This window comes from Falco biarmicus, chromosome 5, assembly GCF_023638135.1.
Source record: "Falco biarmicus isolate bFalBia1 chromosome 5, bFalBia1.pri, whole genome shotgun sequence".
NCBI lineage: Eukaryota > Metazoa > Chordata > Aves > Falconiformes > Falconidae > Falco > Falco biarmicus.
The window spans coordinates 79228572-79254206 of record NC_079292.1 but is presented as its reverse complement, the minus strand read 5'-3'; the positions used below and the strand labels follow the sequence as shown (position 1 = coordinate 79254206).

Below are 25635 nucleotides of genomic sequence, written 5' to 3'. Positions count from 1 at the left end.
GTAAGAGGCTAGGATAGAGGTCTTTAAACACAGTTACTACCTTGAGACAGTTAACACTGCTGAGAATTTTACTGTGCCTGCTTTATGAAAGTACTGAACATAACACAATTTGGTAGTGTCTCACACCTGGCTGATCTTTGCAACCTTGGTGAATCCATGAGAAAGCCAAGTAGATTTTGCAATATTGCTATTAAGCATGAAAGGTCTGACTGAATATTGCATTGAGACACCTCCCAGATTTTGGCAAGATTTCTGATTCATGTTTAGGAGTCATGTCCACAGGCATGAGCCACTTAAGCATCGTAAGCATGAAGTACTAACTTTTGCCTGTTAATTCTGACAGCCCACAGCCCATGTCCACCTTTTTGAGTTTTACCAAGATCTAAAGAGATACAGAATGCTGATCCCTCCCTTAATTTCCCTTTCACCATCCTTTTATGCTGACATTTGTTTGAAATACATACTAACAGATACTGTTTCACTAACAGTCTGTCACTGCAGTCCATCATTTTCCAGTGTACTCAAACTGTTTCGGCATTTCCCCATTTGCTTTGCACCAGATTGAAACTTCTGGGGGTAAGCAAAGAAAGTCAAAAGAAAAGGGACAGTTTCCAGCATGCTTATCTCGTGCCTTGCTTCCTGGCCAAGCTGTCCACAGTAACTATAATACATCTGCTCCAAAGTTTAAAAGTATTTCTAGAACAGCAAGTTTCAGGTCATAAAACAGTTATCCGAACAGGGGAGAACAGAAGACAGTATGACTAGGGACCATCACTCGCCCTTAATATCTATGGGCTGTCTCACAGCAAGATCAGATACTTTACTTGAAAAAAACCTATGATCTTAAATCCTATATAGGGCAAACAGGGCACAAGTGCATTCTGAGCAGTTCTCTGTTCAAATGATCTTCAACCCCTTAACTCTGTAAAAACAATACATTGTACTATGTTCCACTGTTAATGGAACTTACATAGCATACCCACATAGTAAAAGTGAATGGTTATGAAAAATTACCTTCATATGACTAGACTACAAAGCAGCAGGTGTACTGTTTATATTGCACAGTCCTGTGTCAAAAATCATATAAGCCTATTGACTGACTTCCATACTGACTATTCAGCCACTGAAAAGACGGGTTTAAGGAAACAGATTAGCCTTTCAGAAACTGCATTTACTAGTTACCCAAGTCACTAGTTACTGAAGTTATTAGTTACACAAGACACTGCCCACTAAGCACTACGCTCCAGCACATCAAAACTCCTATCGCCACTAACATTCAGAGAGATTATATGGGTCAGAAAACAGAACCATAGTCTCCAGAAAGCAAAGTAAGACACAGAGGCTATGCCTATAAGCTTGACAGCTGACTTAAGTGCAATCCACAGGTCCCTTGACAAAATGCAGAACACATTACAAAACGTTTCCATAGGGGTATGCCAATGTAGCTGTGGCAATGAAGTGTATTTAGCACTGATACTGATGCCATGCAAGTCAACCAGTGGAACTGGACTGCACTCAACCAATAATTTGATTACATCATTGAGGACACAGATGGATGAGGACATGATGTACAGTTTATCCCCTCTCTAGAGACTTCAAGTGCAAATGAGATCACTGATTACATCCAGACTAGAGACACTGAGGCAGAAGCGTGGTGTAAACATCTGTAGACTGGAAAGCTGCAGGCAAAAAAAAATCTGTCTGAAACTGGGGTCCATCACCCAAAATCCTATTTGGTAGGTAAATGAAACAGGATACCAGGTGACCGGATACATGTCCTTAAACAAGGTTTTATGAAGAGTGTTCTTCCTGTGTTTTGACTTCTTGCATTTTGAAATATTTTGTTTTCAAAGACTAAAAATTACTTAACAAAGGAATCTTTACATACAGGTATTTCATTGATAGACTTAGTATAGGAAGTCATTATCATTACGCCCATTACAAGGAAGGAGGAAAGGAAGCAGAGACATCTAAAAGACATCCAAGGCAGATCAATGGTTCCATTTATTTCTCAGCAACCACTTCAAAATTCCACGTTTTGTATTTCTAATCATATTGTCACCTGTTATATATACTAAAAATCTGTATTTGTACATTCATTTATATTTTTACACAATATGTTACTTCACTGCCTCACTTCATTACATTGATATTTATGTCTATATACAGAAAAACAAATACGGATTTTAAAACAAAAAACGCTTCTGGCTTGAATTTTTCTATTGTATACTTAGCCTATTATCTTTGCCACTATTTATAAAAACATGCACATTAAAAAAGAATACTGCTCCAGCTCACTCATCGATGTTTTTACAAAATCTAAACCTTCAAATATCTCTGAATTACTAGCAATTTTACACAAATGGGGGGGGGGGGGGGGTGGGGGTGGGGGCATGCGTGTGTGTGTGTGTGTGTTTCTACCTGCCTTTTGTATCACGAAAATTTCAAAATTAAGGAGTAAACACAGATTAAGCCTGCTGCTTACAATATGTAAGCTGACTACTGGGAAGATCTCAAAAGACATTTATTCAGACTGAAAGCATTAAAAGCAATTCAAACTTTCTGTATTACATCATTGGAAGCAGTATGTAATTTGTTCCAATTGATGTCATTTGCTCACATAAAGCCATTATTTTACAAAGCACCTTAGCATACTTATACTTTCCTTCCTCCTAATGCTCCAGTCAGACTCAGTTGCACCTGACACATGAAACACATGGGAAAGACAATGCAAAAGAATCACGACTGACAAATATATTTTGCCCCAACCAAACTAATAATAAATAATACGCTGCATCATATGTACTTTTAAGCATCCCCTTGTAACTGAAAAAGTGAAAAGAATTCTCCACATTCTGTTCATAATAACCTTGGATAACTTAGATCTGCTCTTGTGGGATTTGCAACTCTTTTCCTGAATGGATGCAAGATGAGGTAATGCCATTCAAAAGGGGCTGCATGCAGAACTCAAATATTCTGGCCCCAGTTCTAACCTTGTAATTATGTTTAACTGGGTCAATGGAATTTTTCAACTTCCACTACTTGTTTCTTTCCTTCTATATTTAGAGTGCCAGTTCCATATGGATAATAAACTAATAGACAGTATTTCAAATTAACACTACAAAAACATTCAACTGCAAGAAACACAGACTTGTGCTGTTCATCTACACTGTGGCTGGTAAACTGCAGTGTGATACTTTCTGTGCCTTGGTTACCGTTTTACGGTATGGGTAGGCCCTTACTGTTTCACCACATCAATAAGACAGCCATCCAACTGCAAGCAATGTTTTTAATTATCAAACTATATTCCTTTCTAAAAGTGCTTTAAACAATAGAATCTGTCTCAAGCAGAGGACAATAACTTGTTTTAAAATTACTCTGAGGTCAATTAAAATCAAGCAGCTTCACTGCATGCCTTTAGAACTGAATGAAGTTGTGAACAAAAATGTTCTGTATGATTTGACCTGTCTAAAAGAAAATCTCGCATTTTAAAATATCTAGAATAACAGTGGCACAATCAGTGCAAGTGTTAATATAGTGCATGCAAAAGATAAGCATGTGTTAAGCAGAACAGAGGGGGTTTGGTATCTGTCTCAAGCTATCTACCCCACAAATACATCATGCTAAGCTTCTAAAACCTCATAAAACTGAATTCTCAGAAAGCAAAAATTCAACAGGGCATAAGCTTGTGCCATATTAATCAAGATATCCATAAACAACTTGCAGAGATATATAGATTTACATGGATATATAGATAGAGACATTCCCTACTCCGTTTTCTTTGCACAAAGCAATACAGAAAAATCACCAGCTAGCTAGCAGAAGGCTACACAATGCGACTGTGAGGTTTAAAACAATTCCTGTATCTTCAGGTTATCTTTGGCAGAGCTCTTTTTATTTTAAATGCATACATCTTCTTCCTAAAAAACACTCCATGACAAATTAAAAAAAAAAGGACAAATTCAAAAAGAAAACAGAAGTAATAACATTCCTCCTTACCTTCTCCATCTTTGATGGGTCACTAGTTATTTTTTGTCTATGCCTCAAATCATGTTTACAAACCATTTTTTAAATGTAACTTTGGAATGGCATGGCTGGACACATTATAAGTCACAAATATAGTATAAATAATTGTATACACACATCATGAAAGGCACATGCTTATGGCTTCAATCTTGTGTCTTCTTTAATAATAATAAAGCTTCATAGTCGAGAACACCATAAAGCATGCAGAAAAATGACAGTGCTGCATATTCTCCATAAAGTGCAGATGGTACTAAAGCAGATTTTCAGATAAAGATGAAAATTAAACCTCATTCACTCCTCCTTGTTCCACTCCTGGGAACAAACACACACACCTCTACACATCACCAAAGAAAAAGAAATAGCAAATGTATGCACAGCATATAAATTATTTGCAATTTCTCACACTGGGTGATCAAATGTTACCTAAGACATGCAGAGAGTACCAGCTTAAAGGCTTTATTTCTTTTCTGAACTGGACATAAGTTGACAGACCCAATTAAAATTAATACTTCTGCACTTCGCTATAATGAGTTTTTTCAACAGGAAATCAAAATTAATAATTGTCATATTATATGACTAGTGAAATGTTAGAAGTTTCAGAGAACAAACACTAGTGCAAATATAATCAGAAAGAACGTTTTCTTAAAACTTCCACCAGAAATGAGTGTTTACAGAAACACAGTACGATTTTTTGCAGTCCAAGGTTATATATCGAGAGCCAGCATGCCTTGGACATTTCCCCTTTCCAATTAAACTTTAACTTACCTCGCACAGTCAAAATCAGCTAGTGAAACTCAGCTGTTAGAAATCTTGAGTTCTTTTGTCCACTATCTCTTATTTATGTGCCTTTTTTATTTTCCATTCTGCTGCCATCTGCTGGCAGCAAATTTATTCTACATTTGGTAGTCTGTTGTATCACTTACCACCGTTACAATATGAACCTTATTTTCCATGTTTCTTGGCCAACCAATCAGGTACCATTACACTTTCAAGTCAAAAATTTTCAGCATCAACGGCCTGTATTTTAGAGACCAACATGACTTTTCTTGCCTTGGAAAGTCATGTTGGAAGTGCCTCTAAAATGCTGTCCATAACAATACAGCATTTGATAGTTATATCTTTCTTAAAAATAAAGGCTTTTTTTCCAGAGAGATTGTAAAAACATTTTCGAGCACTAGTAAAACTTGCTGAATCTCTTACTTGTTCCTGTCAAAGTACAAATCTTGACATTTATATGCAGCCACTTCCCCTTTGAGGTTTTTGTGCATTTTCTGATAAAATTCACAAGAGCAGTAAAATGTTATCCCGTGACCTAAGAGGATAATAAATAAAATGCAACATAATTGCAAAAAAAAGTGCAATGTGCAATATTTTTATGCTAACTAGTTTTTCATTAACATCGTACTTTAGGAAAGTAATAATAAAGTATTTCATGACAATCCTCTAAATTGTAAAACATGACACAATGCAATAGGTAAGGCATAAGCAACGCGAAAAACAGAAAATGGTTTTATGTAGACAAACCCTCTGAAATAGTATTTGTATTCTAAAACTGACAGAAGCACCTTCTAAGAAGAAAAAGTTCAGTGATCTTAAACTGAAAAGTTATGCTGGCTAGCCCCTGGATTACAGCTGTATGTAGCTTACTAGTGATAGGGGAGGACACAATTGGTTTTCCATAAGTTCCAGGGAAAACCACAAAACAAAACAAATCATAAAAAATACCTTCAAGCTTTATGTAGGAACCTTTGCTTTGTCCCCTTGTCTGCAGATGTACATACTTAATTATTCTATAGAAGCAAGAAATTCTTTTCAATACCCACTAGCTAAAGTTCAACATATGCAGATCTGTCCCAAGGATTATGCTGACAGTTCTTCCAGAAGCCTGCATGTGTTTGTTTAGCCTTTGTTTCGCTCTTGCATTGTCTGGTCTGTCCTGTAGCAACAAGATCTAAACTCCTCAGACATAAACTTGTTCTTTTCAAACTACAGGTGCACATAAATGAACTGCCATGCTTTATACTGCTTGATACTGTTAAAAAAAATCTTTTAATTTCAAGGCATTGAACTAGCCCTTTCTTAGTCTCACTAATTTGGCTAAGCACATGAGAAACTGAGTTCTCATACTCCATGGACCACAGTGAGGCATCAGATAATTAAGCTATAATTTTGCCCAGCTAAAATCCACAAAAGCTTTTGTTACTGATGTTTTACCCTCTCACACAAAACAACTGAAGCAATCCAAAAGCAGGTAGAACTTAACACAAATGGAGGATCTGTACAGCTCAATATCCAAACCAAAACACACATTCTGTGACTTCTTTCAACTCAGCTGTAACATCAGTTCTTTCCATTCCCTCATACATGCCGAACTACACCAGCGTGACTGCATGGAAGTGTTTCTGCTGCCTCAAGACTGGAAACACTATTCCACTGAAAAGTTAGGAGTCTTTTCAGAAAAGGGCCTTTGAAAGACACAGATCTTTTTGAGCTGTGACCCTGACAAGAGACTGCTGATGCAGACCACCTCCAAACCTTGAGTGCACAGGGTGACCTGAAGAACCAGATAAAGTGGAAATGAAAAACCATCAGAGTCCTATCAGTCCAAATTCCTTGTCAGCAGCAATGAATATGTTTTACACCCATCCTACAGTCTGTGAAAACTCTGAGCACTCATCTGTGTGCACAAAAATATATATGTTCACATGTATGTGTTTATATATGTAGGGCATGTTAGAATACCCTCAAGTTACTAACAAAATTTGTCTTGTAGGAGAAAGTGAAAAGGACAAATGGTATGGACAGGCAGTTGGTGCTGGAGGAGCAAAAGGAAAAGCCAACGAAATTATAAACTAAGCATCGTGAGTGCGAGGTACACTAACAGCAAGAGTTATAATTTTCAAGAGTACTTTAACAGCAACATGACTTGAACAATCTGCTCTTTGAAAAGCTGATGCAGAAGGGGCATTTGTGATGCACAGAAGCCAGGGTAGCCAACCAAAGGATGCAAGGTTTGGATACAGCAGTTAATGAGGAGTCTACATTAAAACTCAGAGCAAAGTCTTGATTGCATCTTCAAATATGCTGCCATATTTAAAGAAAGAACAGTGAATGTTTCATCTCATTCAGTGTTTGTGCACTTCTGCAAACTGTCATTCTGGTACATCAGAAGTATTTCAGTAGTTCTCCAAGTTTTCTTTTTAGAAGTATAATATACCGTGGGACTAAAATAAGAGAGTATTCTTTTTTCTCTCCCCCCTCCCCATTTAAACAGAAATCAAATCAAACAGTGTATGTAAGAGATGCAGACAGTTGAACACCAAAGCAAATAAGTAACTTATATGATTACTGACAGAAAAACATTTTATCATCTTCGTGGGAAACTAAACTCAAGAGTCCTTGACTTTGATATAGATAGGATTTCTTCTCAAACACTTACTAAAATAAATAAATAAATAAATAACTTCCGATAGCCTATTTAGACTATATAATTTACCCTGTTGGCATTCTGAACCACCTTTCAAGAACAACTATCCTTGTTTTCAAGAACATCACGAAATATTTAAATCTGGAAATATGAAACATACACATGCAAGCATGAACAAACACAAAGCCATGATGAACATGGGCGCACACCCTTTTCTGTGCTTTAGGTAGGAAGATTATTATGAATTAGTCTAGCAGAAATTTTTCTGGATAACAACATATGATTGACACACACACATCCTGCTACACTTCAAAATTCTCTGATGTCCAGTACTGAGACAAGTAGCTTTTTAAACTGGAGCAGGGTTTATACAGACCAGATGCAACCATAAAAATACAAACCACTTGAACCTTAATAAAATACACAGTAATGAAAATGTTGTAAAACAGATACTCAAAACATAAAATCTTAACAAGCTTAATCACAGTGAAACAGGGTCAAAGCCACCAAGTCTAGCCATCACTTGCAGAAAGCCAACAAACACCAGATGTATGTTGATTTGGGGCAGGGGGAGGGAAAAAGAAAACCAAACCCAAACCTATTTTGAGCATCGTAACAATCTACTAGCGATACACACCCAAAATACATAGAGCATTTAATAGTTCACTAGAAAGGTTCCAATTTTGTACTAAAAACCATTCATTCACAACTCATAAACTATCCAATAAAGGGACATCTGGCATGTGTTAATAATACACAAACTGAGGGACAGTTTGGCATTTCTCTCCCCTCAACCCTTCTTTAATATTATTTTCTGAAGACCTTTGAAAAATTCTTCTGAAACAAGCAGCTCCACTTTAGTGCAGAAAATCCTGAACATTACTCCAAGTCACAGTCCTTATAACTTACTATTTCTTACATGTATATGAGGTAATTTTGTTGTAAGAAGTAACATTTATGTGAAAAACATCTGAGAATGAAGTGTCATTCATATTTCAAAGTAAGTATGTTAATGTGACAAAGCAGCAAAATGCCTCTCATTTTGCTCCTAAAAACTAGTTTGGATGATTTTAATGATCTGCTGCATCTGAACATTGTATCTCAGTATTTTCCTTTTTGTGGTACAGTTCCCTGTTTACCAAACTTTCTGAACCACTTCAACCTTCAGTTCCACTCCTTATCATAATTTGATACCGTTATGATTGCAAACACCATTTCACATGGTTTCATAAAATCCAGTTTATTAACCGTTAATCTTAGGCTCTACAGGACAGTGTAGTACGCTGATTCTGCAAGCAGCAGAAAGGTATTTTTGCAGCTGTAAATTCATCAAGTTTAGGATTCACTTCTCTGTGCTGATTTCTGTGCTTGCATAGAACCCAGGCAAGTTAGCAGACCTTCATATAAGCATGGAATCAAAACCCCTAATAATGAGCAGCCCAAGCATTTAAAAAGCTTAAAATTTTATAAAGAAAACTTGAAAACATTTGTTGCCAGTTCCTTTGTTTTATTTTTTTTAAAGCGTTTGCAAGCATTTTCATCAGGGCAGGGGGTGTGCGTGGGGGGAGGCACTTTCACTTTCTTCCTTCTGAAATAAAAGTATCTGTGACTCAGTTAACTGTAGCTTCAGGAAAAACACCAAGTATCATGAGACAGACATGAAAATCACAAAGAACTGGCAAGAATTTCCCATAGCAGGATGAGACTGCCAAAGCACTGAACAATTATCTAGCAGCCAAGTTGCTCATACAGTTTTCTAATAGCACTGCCTTCCAGATCATCACATAAAATGAATGATGAAGGGAGGGTTAGGCTACTCCAAGGAGGAGAAAGAAAAAAAAAAAAAAAGGATTAACAGAGTGAAGCATTGCCATAGATTTTCCAGGGAAATTGTGGGATCTCACTCATGAGAAGTTTTTATAAACACGTTAGACTGGCATCTGTTGGGAATGAAGCACCATTTATCCTCTCTCCGGGCAAAGGAGTGACCAACAGAACATCTAGGGGTCTCTTTCAATCTTACTTTCTATGATGCTACACTCTGCAAACACAGAACAGAAAAATATTTCTTAAACAATATTCAAGTTTTAGTATAATGTTAAGAAGCACTCTGAAAAGAAAAGCAGGGCAGAGGAAGCTCTAAAGGTTCAAGCTAGATGTTCTTTACCAGACACCACTGCTCTCTAGCTTAATGCACATTATTTCATGGATTGCTTGTTAAATCTCCAAACACAGCCACTGCTGACAGATTTAAAATTCCCCTTACTCTGAACTCTCTAGAAGGTACAATCTTTCTTTTTTTTTCTTTTTCTTCTTACCTGCAAAGGAAATTCCTTTATTCTCCTTACACACACAGAGACAAGCACATATTTCAAAATAGTTTATCAACCCTGCACTGATCCGTCACCCACCAGACATCACCCTATAAATCTCCCAAAACAATTTCGTTACAGTCAGGTACTAATCTTTAGAAACACCAATCTTTAATCACTCCTGTAAGTAGTTACATCTTGAACTGGGTGGATATATACTGTCACTCAATATTTAAGATATCAATCCTAATTTTATTTATGTACACACACACGTATATGTATGGGAAAATCCTCGCTGGGGAGAAAGAGAAAGATTACAGCAAATATGCCTAACATCATAGCAAAGAGGAGAAGGGATCAACGTAGGAGAGGCACTTACTGAAATTTATGTTTACACAAGGGCTGACTCTGATCTTGATTCTGACGTATCTTCCTTAAAATTTTCACTTTGAACCCTGTTTCCCTCTGTTTAGTGAGAACAAAAAAACCAACTTAAACACAGCCCTAGAGCTGGGGTGTAATAGGTCAGCTCTCAGCCTCACAGTGCATGAGCCAGAAGGGGGAAAAGTGGACTGGGAAAGGTTTCTGCCAGGGCCATTGTTAGACTCAAGTGATTTTTTTTAGAGGCCTTGAAGTAGCCAAGGCTGAACTGGCTGTGAAACACTGAACGTGAAAACAAAAGGGCAAAAATTCTCTCAGAATCCAGTCCTGGGAAGAAGCTCACAGCCCGAGTAAATGGACTGCATGATTAGACAAATGTATTCAAAAGGCTCACCCTGCCCTGTAGGAACTGGCTTCCGTTCAGCTGCAGCTGCTATTTCTGCAAGGTATGGGCTGCAAACAGAGCAGCAGATGTGAGCCGCTGCTCTCCATTATCCCACGGGGCATGGCAGGCTGGTGCAGGCATGTTACACAGCCAGATCACCCCCCGACCTGGCCGCAGCCTGACACTTCCCAGGCCTAACCAGGGAACTGTCACAGGCCTCGGCACTGTGGTACCTAAGGGTAGTGCTGCCTTACTCCTCCACTGCCATCCCCAGCACCGACCACCCCATGTCCGTATCCAAACAGGGTACAATTATTACCACTGGTAGATTTTTTTCTTTGAGATTTTAAATCTGATTTAGACCCGCAGTAGGGAGCTTCTATACTGCATGCATCCCTTACAGTTTCCTTTGTTTTCTTAAGTAACTACATGTTTAAGCACTGAGACGTATCCCCAGCTGAAGAAAACGGAGGTATGGCATTGCACAACAGTGAACCACCAGTCACCAACATTTTCATAATTTCATTCTATATTTCAACAATATTCTCTGCACACCCAAAGTCAAAAATATGTTCGGTTTAACTGCAGGCTAAGTTGAAAAGGAAAAAAATGCAGTACTTTATTTGTAATATTTTATTGTGTTATGAATGTTACTAAATTCTTATACTGAAGACAGGGGAAAAAAACCTTCCAATCCACCTTCTGTACACCACTAATACATTTCACTATTTTTTATTACATCTGTTCTTATTTATGTCCTCCCTCATATAACTAATTTCTTTCTTTCCTATGTATCTTCACTTAGAAGCTTCTCTGCAGTTCCAATTAATTCTTATGTTTGCGAAATGAGTATTTGTTTTCTTTTTCTAGGCAACCTTTCTTAAAAATTAACTACTGTAATACAGTATCACATACCAGATTAATCAAATTATGTACGGAACACAGGAGAGTATTTCTTCAAGATCCTTATGAAAAGAAATGGTTACTTTTCTTAACGTCACCTCAGCCCCAACTCCCTATTGCTGCCTTCTGTTCCAGTGTCTGGGAATAATCTCATCATTTCCCTTCAAGTTCTACTTAGTCTACCTCCCCCTCTATCAAAGCTCTCCAGTTAGGAACCTATTTGGATAATTCCTAGATTGAGGTTTCTTACATGCATTTTTTAATTTATTTCCCAGGCTGTACCAACTAATTGGTTTAATCAAATGATTTGTTGTCTCATATTTCAAAGGTAGAGCCTGTCATGCAGGAATTCATCCTACTTTTCATGTTCATCCTGTGCACTGAAGATGTCAAACACAAATAGTTTTGAAATCTGTAAACCTTTGGGAAATAGTTTTCTATCTGGGCATATTAGAAGACAACAGTCATCTTAGTGACTTTTTAACATAGTATTCTTTTTATATTTAAGAGTTTCATTTGGACTTCACAAAACTGAAAACCTTTGTATTTCTTTCAACTACAGAGCTGCTGCTGGCAAACTTTTTAAAAAATTAACTCCTACTTCAAAGTTTAAAATCAGTTTTTAAAAACCTTGAATATATTTTTATCCCCATTAATAACCAAACTATTCAGGCGCAGAAGTATGTTCTACAATGCAGATGTGGGCATGTAAATCTGGAACAGAACATGTACTAACTCCTTGTTATAATTTATAATGTAGTTGCTGTAATTAAAATAATTACTAGCTCTTCAGTAATGCTACCCGAATTTGTACTGGCCCCTTCTGTCTATAAAATAGCCAGTAACCACCTTCAGATGGTTTGATTAGATGTATGAAATAATGTAGCATCATCAAAATAACTTATTTCTTTCAGAAAAGGCCCCATGACTGGAGAGGGGGGAAAAAAATAATCATCTATTTCCTGCAGTGAAAACAACTGTCCACATTCCGTTCTAGATACAGATTAATTAAGCTGGAGTTAATGTGAGGTAAATATTACCTTCAAACCAGTATTTCTTGATTTATCATTCTATATCTGTAACACCTTAACAAGAATTTGGTTTAATTTCTCCTTAAAATAAACCATTAATTTCATACAGTTATTACAAAAGCCTGCAGTCTAAGGGTATTTCTTTTATAAAGACAATCCTCCCATATGAGCCACAGATAGGGAAACATTTATAAATCCTTCAGGACATCTTTTATATTCTTCTCATTTTTTGCTTATTACTGCACTTACATGAAGTTATCCATTTAGTTTATTTTTAAACCGTATTTCTCTCATACAGGCTCATGAGTTGCTGTGGAAAGGATCCTGCCATTCCAGAAGGACAGTCAAATGTAAAGCAGATATTCTTACAGCTTCCCCCATGCAAACAGTCATTGAACATACGTAACCTGTATCTCTTGACAGTGAAAAAGTAATGTGACATGTAGGAAAACTACACGGCTAGCAATAGTTGGTTATCATGGAACTGGTAAGAGCACAATGAAATCTCAATGAATGTCCATACAAAATCATGGTTAGACAACCAGCTCAGTACAAAACCACTTCTATCAACAGCTGGTTTAATAGGAATTATTAGTTTCACAGTTTTTCCACCTCAACTCATGTGAAAATGGTGGCTTGTAAGACATTAAGAAATATTGACCATTTGAGAACATGCAATGCAAAATACCATGTGTTCCCTCCATAAGCCTTCTCTAAATCTCAACACTTCTTCTAGCTATATGGATTATGATTTAAAAAAGATAAATAGGTCCTTTACCAGTAATGGAGTTGTTAGTACAAACACCGTAACTTCAGCAAGACAGGCTGGCTTAACCGAGAATAAAAGAGATAGACACTTCAGAAGGATCCTCTCTTTGCTGGCCCCTTTTTATAGTGGCATTTAGGCACCTCATGGTCTTTGTATTCATAGTATAATTGCAAAGCGAGGCAGTATTATAGTTGCCAGCCTACAAATGAAAGAGAAACTAAGGAGCTATATTTTAAAGGTACTTAGGTGCCTAAAGATGCAGATAGACACCTACTGGTACTTTAGCTCTTAACCTAATTAGCAGATTTAGTTGCAAATTCTAGCCTTGGGCATCAGCATTTGATAGCTGTACTGTCTATTAAATCACCAGGAATATCATTACAGCTGTCTTTTTGAGTTTTTTGTTTAGTGTTTACATGCAACTCTAGTTAAATGGAAGGAAAGAAATATTCCACAGCAGTGGCGAATAGACTTAAAATGAATATACATGAACAATTTGCACCAAAATACATTTCAGGCATTGGAATTATGCCAAGACAGGATATTAAATACCCTAATTTAGTTAGTTTAGTTGCATGGCCTTAGATGTATTAACCACATACTACTTCTGTCACATTACAGCTTCTCCTTTCATTCTGAAATTCTAGTTCGTACCACTCCATTCTAGGCGAAGTAAATCTCCCCATTTATTTCACTCTCAGCTTTAACAGTTAGTTATTTAATCTTTGTATATTGTGTCTTTCTCTGAAGTAAAAAAAAAAAAGAATTGTTAACTGTATCAGGTTACACACAACAAATAGTATGTTTATACAGTCAGGAAAGTATTAACAACTTCGGTACTAGTTAGCATTAAATGGGTTAGAAATATTTGCAAAACAGCTCCCAATACAAACACTGCACAAAGGGTTTTGGCAACATGGGTAGGAATTCACAAAAAGGTACCTTAAATAACCTAGAAACATTAATATTTCAAACTTCCCAAATCAAAATGAAACATTAAGAAGGCCGATATTTATTCTTCTATTTTTATAGCACAGCTCATAAGTTGTATCAGATCTGTATTTTTGTCACTTCAAAACCAGAAACAGCGAATGTTTCCCACCTTGGTGTGCTTCATAGCTTCAATAAAATTTAATTGTTCAATGTAACAAACTAGTATCCTTCGACTAAGTGACTATTGTGTCTCTTTTGTGACAGAAATATTAACTAACTATAATTCTGCTCTATCAGGCAATGTGACAGGAAATAAACTGGCTTCAGTTTGCAGTTCTCCTTGGTGCCACATACTTGCCAGAGCTTTCACCATTGTCTCTTCTGTAAGATAACCTCACAGGTCAGATCTCTGGCTGCTGCCACTATACTTAAGCATCTTATCTCTATTCAAGTATGTATGCAGAGCCACACTATATTTCACAAATGATAGATCAGTCACTGAAATACACAAGAAAATGCAATGATGGGTTTTAATATCAAATAAAACCTAATACTGAATTTAGTACCAAATGCAAGTATTTAACTACTAATAATGAATAAATATTTTTAACTTTAGTTGACATTTAGATTGACCAGTTGCTGGTCCATTTCAACAGCCAGCTTAAAAAAGGCACATATCTTCTTTTGAAATTCACAATCCTAATCTAATCAATTAAAGTAACGCTGGTAAGAACAAGAAAACAATACCATCACAGAGAAAAGTTATTGCAAGTTTCTATTGTCATAGTATAACACTATTTTTCATGTGCACCTCTGGATAAGCAAATACAACATTGTAGAGATATACTTAGTTTTTGATTCCTGCTGACACTGAACCAACCGCTCCTAATTTATCCAGCTCTTCCCTCTGCAACTTACATACTAGTTCACCCTTACAAATAGATTAATAGCTATACCCTGCAGTGCCATCAGCGACAATTCCTGGACTGAGCTTTAGGAGATGTTACAGGATTAGCCTGATTGCTGGGGCCTTCCAGGTGACCTCAAAGCCAGGAACACCTTTACCTAGAGTTATCTATGTCCACTCCTACAGTTCTCATCAGACACAACCCATATCATTATACCCTTCAAGCCATATCTCAGCAACCCATAACCTATGCACATCTTCAAAAACATCATAGTACATGCAAGATATCCAGTCCTCTTATTTATTGGGCCACTTATGCTACCAGAGGAAAATATCATGCCTAACAGAGAAATCCCTCAAGATACTAGGCTAAGAAATACAATAAATGCAGCTAATGGAACTTGAGCATGCCTCATTCTCCCTTAGAAGAGGGCTTATCAAAGTATGTAGTTACTGCATATACAGTCTCTCTCATATGTACATGTACACACATCAGACAATATCCTTTTTCGTAGGGAAACAATGACGTTGGCCTGCTTGCCTCAAAACTGCTGGCTGAACACTGAATCCAGTACTGCCACGTGACATAAATCTGTTTGCATACCGCCTATAACTGAGCTCAGAAAGAAAAAAGCAGCTTCATGTGCTGCATGAGCCAGCTTTACATGCGTTTATCTGCCAATACTTTGTTTCTAGCAGGTACAAAATCCAGCTATGCTAGTTATCTGCTTGGCACATCCCTTCTCCCATCACTTACAAATCAGGAGAGCTCAGCACGGTTGGCCACCTCTGTTTTCTGAACAGGCAACAGTCCTGACCAGTGTCAGTCTGTACAAAGACGTTGCTACTCCCTTTTACTGGAGCCACTCCAGTAACATCAGCAATGTACTCTGTAAAATGAACTTAAGTGATGTACAGAGAGAAGTCTTCCTGGCTTTCTTTAAGACAGCAGAGCACTCACATGTAGAGCATCTTGATTTACTGGTAGATTAGTTTTTGAACCGACAGTGCTAACACTGCCAAAAATAAAAAAAAAATTAAAATTATCTTTAACATTAGCAAGCATAATGTGGCAGATAATCGTCTCTAAAGAATAAAACAAAGGCCAGACTAAGTCTATGCAATCTCTCATAGAGTTGTCAACTTTTTTTTTTTTGCTTCATGATTTACAACACCACGAATTGTGCAGCAGATATAACAACAGCAAAGTCTGGTGTTAAATGATTTTTCCAGCTCCCCTTATCTTCTCTAGTACTGAAAAGGCCATGTATGTCTGTCATACGGCACTTTTCCCTCACACAGAATCTCTAGAAACCAGCCTGAATATATACTTTAAAGCGGGAGAACAGTGATCAGACTGTCAGTGCCCAGCTTTGTTAACAATATTCTGGTGAAGCACTTCTACTACAGCCCCCACAGTGCAGAGGAAAGGACGGGGACTTTTTTGACTGTTAGTATTTGCTCTCCTGTCATTAAGTTTCTATGTGCAGCCACCTTTACTTACTTCAAGATGGCCCAAGACACAGTGTTCATCAAGAGTCCTGGGCAGGTATCAAACAACCACAGAGGCCTTGGAACACTGCTTTTTAGGAGCAGTATATGGAGGAAAATCTTGTTGCTTATGGATTTTTGGAGAACAGCTACGACATCTTACACACAGTAAGCTTTTGATTTCCAGTAGGAGTTAAAATGCAATGCATTTGATGACAGGAGTTACCTACTTAATAAAAAAAAAACAAAAACAAAAAAACTTAAAATCAGCTGATTATGATAGAGGTATCTGCTTCATTTGTTCAAAATGTACTGCTCATTACTGAATATTACAGTTTGCTGGAGTGGTGCAGCTGGCAGAGATAAAAATGCCTGCTTTGTACCAGGTACTGGAGTTTGGGTCAGACGGATACCTCTGGAGAAAGGTGGAAGGTGTAGAATCTTTCCTTTTCTGAGAGTTACACAAACTGTTCAACTGCTGAAAGGTTCCAGAGTGCAGGTGAAACAGAGGGAGTGTAAGGAATGCAGCATGCAGATAGCCTACAGCACAAAAAGAAGCAGGAAAATAGCCAGGCTTCAGATGTGAAAGAAAGTCTGAGTTTTCTCTGAGGACACAGCATAGTCAGTGTCAAAATCACTGCAACCCAAAAAGCCATTGAAAGTTGCTGGATGAAGAACAAGACTGAAACAAAAGATCTGTCCTTCAGTGACACACTAAGCAAAGTGGAAATTTGTTTTCAAACCTCTTACTTTTATCCAACCTCAACCAGGAAACCTTGTTTTGTGTTTTTATAGCAAAAAAAACTTACTGTTGTAGTTTGTCTCCGAATACTACTAGACACAGGATACAGTTTGTAAGCCGCTCTGACTTTATATATAATGAGCACATTATAAAAGAAAGATACAGGAAGATCTACTACAAAGTTCTGGCTGACATTAAGTTTTCCTCTACACTTCCTCAAAGGAAAATGGCAGCCAGCCCCTAGGTGCTGCTCTGGGGGAATGATGAAGGCCCAACCGCTCCACTGGCAGTCTTGTAATATCAACAGGAGGGAGGACTCACCTGCAGGCCAACCCTGAGACACAGATGCCAATCTGCCCTGTGCCAGTTGCCATCTACCTTATTAAACAAGACCTGCCAGATCAGCGGAGAAGGCTGAGAGCCCCAGGTTAGGTTCAGCTCCTGCTAGAGTTGCCATCCAATTTATAAAGAGTGGTCACAGATAACAGCAAGAGACAAAACAGTGTTATGTAAAAAGAGTGGCAAGTGCACTGAAGGCTTGACCAGAACATCTGGCTACCAAACCTGCACAGGGTCTGTGCTAGGCTGTGTGCAAGGTTGGGGGTGTAACTGCTACAGAGAACTCAAGCAGGCTCTGGGCTAAAAGAGGCCTTGCTGGCAGCGCTACAAATGTTTCAAAAGATTTGTGGGTTAACTTTTAGAAGTGTCAGAAAGCAGAATGTGACCCTGACAAAGTGACAAGAGAAGCGTGATTCAGGTGCTGAAATATGAGTGCCTATTGCCATCTTTAAAAGCTCTGTATGCCCTACCAGACCTCCTGTAAGTCTGTTTCATATTTGCCAGTCCCCTGCAGATGTCTCACATACCCAAAACTATAAAAATAGGTCATCAGGTGCTTATGTGTACGCACCTGAGTCCCACTTTCAGTGTTTCTGAGACATTTCTGAGAGAGCAATTGATTGTTCTTGTGTTTTGACTAAACAAAATGTTCATCTAATTACAGCTAAATATGAAAACAAGTGTAATTCTGCCAGTCTGGATTATCCCACATGGGGGGCAGCAGGGCAGGATGGGATGAAGGGGGGAAAAAAAAAAAAATAATCAGTAGTAGCCTTCTGATCCGAGTTTCCACAGCTCTTACATCGAAGATGGGAAATGAGCCACCAAAACAGAGATTTGGCTTTCTAATGCTGTAATTCCAGAGACAGACAAGAAGCTTCAATGAATGTGAACAAGCTCCAAGCGTTCTGATTTCCCATTCTGGCTCTCTGGTGGCTGAGATGAGCATAAAACCAAACGTACAAATGTGAGAGACTGACTCTCAGATATGACAGCTGGTGGTAGACAGCAACTGGGCAAGCACAGACAGGAAATTGTTACCAGAGAGGCAGACAGGATGGCAGACATTGCAGGCTCCATCCTAAACTTCTTTTTCTTTGGGGCATGTGGCAGATTTGGAGCTGCTCTGTACTTATTCAGGAATACCATACATTAACTTGGTCATTAGAATGTTTTTTCTACAGCTGTGGTGGTTTAATTCAGTCACAGCCTGTCTGGAAAAGCAGGCAAGAAGGAAAAGCATGGCAAAATACACAGTCCTTCTTCAAGAGTTAAAAGCCAGTGCCAGAAGAGGTAGTTTTGGTTTCGTTTCCAACCAGCCTATAAAACCAGCTCTGACCAGGACAGGCAAAGCATGCAGATACTGAAGAACATAAGAATGAAGATGAACACTAACAAAAAAAGCCTCATGCTCCAAAACTGTGTTTTATTGACTAATAGGAGAAAATCATTGGTGAGTAATATTATTTATATAAAGCTATGTTATCGAATTCCCTCCTTCCACTGCTGCTGTCTTACTATAAAATACTTTGTGTTAAAAGTGCCTTCTTCAAACACAATACACTGTAAAGCACAGATTCCCAAAAAGAACAACTGCGAACAACTAAAGTCAGTCAGAAAAACAAGATAGTGGATCTGACAAACTAAGAAAACTGAAAGTCCACTTCAAAGTATAAAAGTGTCATATCTTCCCCACAGGGAATAAGACACTTGCAAATGGCTTTCAGCCAGCTCTTCTCTGCAATTAAACGTAGATATTATATGACTACAACACTATGCACCCTTAGCATTCACTAAACCCACATGTGAACCACAAGATGGGTAGGAGAGATGCTGCAGCTTCTACTGGGGTAACATCAACCTGGGCACAGCACTCAGAGGAATCCCAAAAAAACCACAGATCTTTGCTGCAGATTAGCACTATGGTCCCTCCCCATCACTTTTCCAGAGTCCACCTCTCTCTCACATGGTGGGAGTGCTTTATGGAAGAGAAAAAAACTCAGAGCATGAAACAGCATAGTTATGAATGAAGCAGTGTTCTTCAGGACTCTAGACTGGAGTCAGTAGTATTATCACTATTCACTCTGAGGTACCAATAACCTGATTTTGTCTTTTGAAAATGCCAAAACTGTGTCTCCTTTCTTTGTTCACTGTGAAATTTATCCTAATGGACCCACAAGACTCATTCAGTTCACAAGTCTAGGTGTAACTTCTTCTTTTAAGGAGTAGGTTATAATGAAAACAAAGTACAGGAAGCAGTCAGTCTATTCTCCCTGTGATAAACCTTATCCAAAATGGTAATCAGACGTTTCTCCTCAGTCCTCATGAACCTGTAATGTTTTCTTCTCCTTACTTCCCTAGGTTGATCAAAATGCAGCTCTTGGAAGCCTCCTTTCTAAAGCCCCAGAAAAGCAATTTCCTTCCTCCAAACATGTAATTGAGGGTTACAATATATACTGAATGGATCACACTAGAAAAAAAGCCCTTAACCAAATTCTCAAAGATGCTAACGGAATTCATTTGGTTAATGCAGAATGACCTTAAAGAGCAGATAAAACTGGACATAAAATATCACTAACAGGCTACAATAAGACATTATCTTTACAGTGACAGGAAGAGTCTTTAGAAAGGTGTACCCTGTCTGGTGGCAACCACACACAGTATTTCATCAAAGTTTAAAGCCAAATACAGGTGGCAAAAAATAAAATTATCTGGAACTTCCTAAGCACCAGGGACAAGGTTTTCAGAATAGCATGTATGATGTCATACTCTCACACCCCAAAATAAAAATCCTTGGTTAAAAATTCTGGTCATCCAAAAGACTGTACTAAAGGGTAAAGGAACTGACTCTGGTGTTCCTAGTGTTCTTTGAGAAAGATGTCAGTACCTCATTTATGCTTAAGTTTCAGCAGGGCCTTCAGGAAGTTTTAACAATTATAAGAGAAGATTAGGTAATTCACTTGCTGGAATCATGAAGACAACCTTTGTTTTTGCCATCAATTATTTTAATGCAGCTACATTTTTTGTGACAAGAATATGCATCATATTATACATTACTTTAATCTGAGTCTACCATTTCATTCATATTAAATTTATAAATTTAATTTTATTTGTATTTTATATATTATATATAATTTAATTATAAATTAAATAAATTTAATATAATAAATTTATGCTACAGCAGATTTTAATGGCTCTTCTGCCATTACACAAAACAGTCCCTTAGATTTTTAGCTTAAAATCAATTCCTTGTTTCCCAGGAGTTAGTCTGGTACAAGGCTCACTTCGTGATATACTTCGCAGCACCCACAACTGGAAAGATTTTACCATACATGTTGTTCTTTTTTACCGGTTAAGTGTCTCTAGGAGTTTATACAACACATGTTTTGAGAGAACAGTCACAGATCTCTGTCATTTAACTAGGAATACTCTTTTATTGTATTCACTTATATCTCAATACAGGATACAGTGGTTTTGTTAATTGCTCAATTCTTTTATATGTGCTTACCTAGCCCCTCAAGAATACAGCCCATGATTCCTTTTTCACAGGAGAGACAGAAACATGTCAGAATATGAAGTCCATACTGCCTGAGTAAACAAAGAACGGTAAGGAGGCCTCTCATATTTATTCTCCTCCAACAAAGAAGCTGCAGCTTTTGAACTTTGCTAATTCCCTTGACTAGCCCAAGAACCTGACTCTTCTCCATGGTCCCAAACTCTTACCACCACAGACCATCAGTGAGCAGAAGCCTGTGGATTTCAGGCTGACAGACAGAACAAATAGCTTGGAGTTCATCTGAAACGGGGGGAAAAAATAGGGAGCTAATTTTGATAAGAGAATGAGTTTAAAGGTCTCGGGAGCAGGGAAAGAATGTAAGCAAGGAGACAGGAATGAGACAAGGAATGATTACGGATGTGCTGAAAAAGAAAATACAAAGCTCCTCAGGAAGGGGAAGGTTATACAAGAGGGAGGACAGGGGGAGGGGGAGGAAGCAAGGGAACACGATGATAGAAAAACACAGAAAAGATATCTGAATAAGCACAGTGAAGGAGTATTAGTGTAAACATACAGCTTTCCTACTTAATTGAATGTTTTATTCCCTCTACTATTAATTTTTTAGTATTTTCTCACTGGCTGTAAAAGAAGTTCTTTGAGCCTGCCAGTATGATATTTACAGTGGATAGGAGATAGAATCCCTCAACAAGCAACTTGATTGACATCATAGCTGCTATCCTAGTAACTTACAATCAGATTTCATCAACAGCCTGGAAGAAGGCTATCAGAAGCACTTCCCAGTTGCTCTCCTATCTGGTAAAGCAAAACAAAACAAAAAACAAAACAAAAAACCCCTCAAAAACCAAAAAACCCCACTTGCCCTAAAAAGGCAGAATCCAGTAAAAGCAGCAGCAGACCAGTAATGTGTGGGATGCTGAGTAAATGACCAGAGATTGAGGAAAAAGCAGATGATCTTCCATTTATCAGTTCACTGGTCCCTAGGTGTCAACATTCCTGGTATGTTCATTGACTCAACAAGCAGTCCTGCAATTTATTAGCTACATCTCTTCAAGTTTATAGTGCTGAAATGTGTAATTAATTTGTGTGTTGTTACAAAAGCTAACCTATTTCTGTGTTCTAGCTAGTTAGCTAGCCTGGGAATCTTTGTATATGTTGATTATTTATTGCTAAAAAAGTGAGTTATTGACATTTAGAGTCATCACAAAAGACTCTTGTAACTCAAAAAAATCTGTTCCTGGAAGTACTTTAAAAAAGCTGACCTTAATGCAAGTGATTGCATGAATCCAAATGAAAACACAGTAAGAGAAGGCTAGCTGGAAATTTCAACAATCTTTTAATCCTCTCACAATTCTTTATATTACTGGACCTCTTCAGGAAATACATGAGGCGACTGCAAACGGATGCGTGGTGCCTTTTAAACCCTTGTCAAAATTCTGCTTACTGAGCTAGAATCCCAAACAGTATAAAAAACATGAACTCAGGGGGCCACAATGCTCCTTGATTTACTCAGTTAAATAATACGAACCCATACTATCAGCTTTATTATCCATTATACTACTTATGCATCAAGATGGCACTCATCCTACTTTTGTAAGCAGGCTTTTTTGTCTTCTCTTGACAATAGAATCAGTCTATGATCATCTAACTATTTCAAGAAACCATTTATAATAGTCAGCAATTGACAATATAAATATAACACCGGAGTATGAACATAACTTTAAAATCAGTTAGGGCTTGCAATATAGTTTTGAATACAACAGAGATGTCTATACATCAAGGCTGAATACATACCACTAAGCTGAATATACAACTAATATGAATTACATCACCAAGGAAACTATGTACTCTTGATGTGTGAAACATGTCCAAACATTTACTTTATCTTATAAGCATACGTATGTAGATTTCAAGTAAATCTGCATTTTGTATTGTTGCTATCCTTTCAGCTGGGGAAAATGAGTAAGTATAAACCAGGAAAAACATAAGAATAAAGAGGAAAAAGTAGGAAAGACTATTGCTTTCAGATTATATGATGTACAAAAAATTTCACTGAGACTAACATCTTACTAAAACAATAAAGTAAAAGCATAACTGCGAGCCTAAAAATAATTAAAGCAGAGTTCACCTTATTACCCAGATCACTCAAAAAGTTAGCCATATACAGTCTCCTTTGTAGTTAGGCATCTATTCCAAGCCAATCATTCCCCCTCTTTCTGTAGTCAGCCATTCCAAAGGCAAACTCATTCTGCCTATGGAGGGCACCTACTTTAGGATGGCATGGGTCACCATTTCCCCTTGACTTCAGAAGGAAGTAAGTCTATATAACTATCAACCAAATTTTCAGATGGCTAAAACCACACAACAGACATCTGAGGTTTTCCATTACTGTAACAGCTTATCACTGCCCTAATTTCCCTAGAACTGCAAAGACAGTAAAAAGCTACATCAAATCAGAGGTATCTGAGGCAGCTGGATTCTGAAATATGACTTTTTGAACACCAAACCTAGCCTTACTTGAAAAATCTGGAACTGAAAAAAAAAAAAAAAAAGGGAAAATATTTTTATTAATATTGTTCTTTGCAGAGCTCTACGAGTATGAAACACTGACCACTTTTTGTAATAAAAGATGAGTAACGTTTAATTAATTGATTTATGTATGCTTTATCCTGGCTTAATGTTATTTTATCTTTTTCATCTAGTATAAAAATAAAGAACAAAAAGGTACATGAAGATCTAAAAAACAACTTTGCACAAAATCTAGGATGATAATCAAAGTTGTTTGGCTTGTTCAGTCACATAACTTTAGAAAGGGATATTCATGGAAAAAATCAACGGGGGGAAGAACGTGACTAAAAAAGTGAGAAAAATGTAGTTTGTGAAAAAGATTGTTTATGTCTTCTTTACAAGACAAATGAACTGAACCACAAAGACAGAATTTTTATATTACATTAAATTTTAAATAAAGCTGCATGAGAAATATTTCTGTTAAATGAGGCATTAAAAAAAAAAAGGAGATCCTCCTCACACTTCACTGCCATTCCATCAAAACCTGATGTATAATAAGGAGAAAAGGCATAAGACGACATGAATTTCAAAATAAAGGCAAAAGTAGAAAATAATGCAATAAAAAAAAATTAGTAAACATGTGCAAGAATGTTAAAACTGTTGCTACAGCTAGCTCAAATTTGTATTTACTCAAGTTTGTGCCGGCTCCTTTATCTGTACAAATAAAACAAGTGTTTGAGGCACTTTTTATTTCCTGTATCAGTTGAATTAAATTGTAAGAGATTACTTTTTTAAAAAAATCTAGATTCTCTTCTAGTTTTCTAAGTAATTAAATAACATCTTTTTGAAGACAAATTATGATGTTTTAGCAAGAAAAGTTCTGACTATAACTAGATAAACCCAGCAACCACAGGAAAGGCCATTCCACCCAACTTCAGCAATAAACTCTGTAAAGCGTGCTGCATCTACTCTAAAAAACCCACAGAGCACTAAAGAGGCTTTCTCATAGGCATGTAGGACATGTCACATACCTGCCATCATGGTGAAATCTGGGCACAGCTTGCTTGTGTTCTGGATGGCAATCTATGTCAGGCACTTCACCAGTCTTAACACAAGGCCTAAGAAATAGAAGCAAAACAAAAAATTCCATCAGCATCCACATTTGCAACGTCTGCAAACAAAGGTGCCTTCCACGTCATGCTATCCATCACCTTGCTCTTGTGTGTTGTCATTCAGTTTGTTCCATGACAGAAAGGGCAAAAGCCATGTGTACCTCGTTTAGGCTTACCCAGTTCAACAGTGAGATCTGAAGAGAAGAATTAGTCTGGCTACAATTGAAACATACTGTTGTAAGCATTTTGCCAGCCACTATCATCCTGGCACTGTACATTGCCACATACTTTTGTATACTACTTGATGAAGAATTTCTAGCCAATACACCCATCTGTTATGTAAGTGAAAATAATCCCATACAAATAAAACAAGGAAAATATGCTTGCAAATCTATAATAAATTTGGGTTTCTATAACTATCAACATTTGAAGTTTTATGAAGGTCTACCCTAAAAATAACCTCTTGTTATGCATTATCAATTAAGAGTAAATATTTAATGAGCAGCTAGTTGTACAAAATTGTATCTTAAGTTTACTTGAAGACTACAGCAAATTATACAAAGTTTAAGGTATTTTAAAATAAAAGTATGTTGAAAGTAGTTATTTAAAACTAAAAACAACTCTAAAGCTGAAAACTCAAAAAGAACAGTGTGGCACACACTTCAATTCAATCTTGATCTAGGAGATCAAAAGGCTATTGCCAAAAAATTTATCTGTGGTAATAAATCTTCAGAACCAGAGTTAGAGCAGTTCACAGTCAATGGAGTAGAACAAAAGACAACATTTAGGGAGTGGGCAATCTGCTCATGACAGGGACAGAACCAAACTGCTACAGACAGCTTCCTTCCTCTACTA

General features: G+C 37.4%; 1 long non-coding RNA gene across 1 annotated transcript in view; it reads right to left on the bottom strand.

The window, feature by feature from the left end:
* LOC130150532 (uncharacterized) overlaps positions 1 to 24788 on the bottom strand; it is a 116456-nt gene extending 91668 nt beyond the window's left edge. Inside the window, exon 1 of the long non-coding RNA XR_008822247.1 lies at positions 24700 to 24788. This is a non-coding gene — a long non-coding RNA (uncharacterized LOC130150532). The remainder of the gene's footprint in view (positions 1 to 24699) is intronic.
* Between the last annotated feature and the right edge of the window lie 847 nt (positions 24789 to 25635).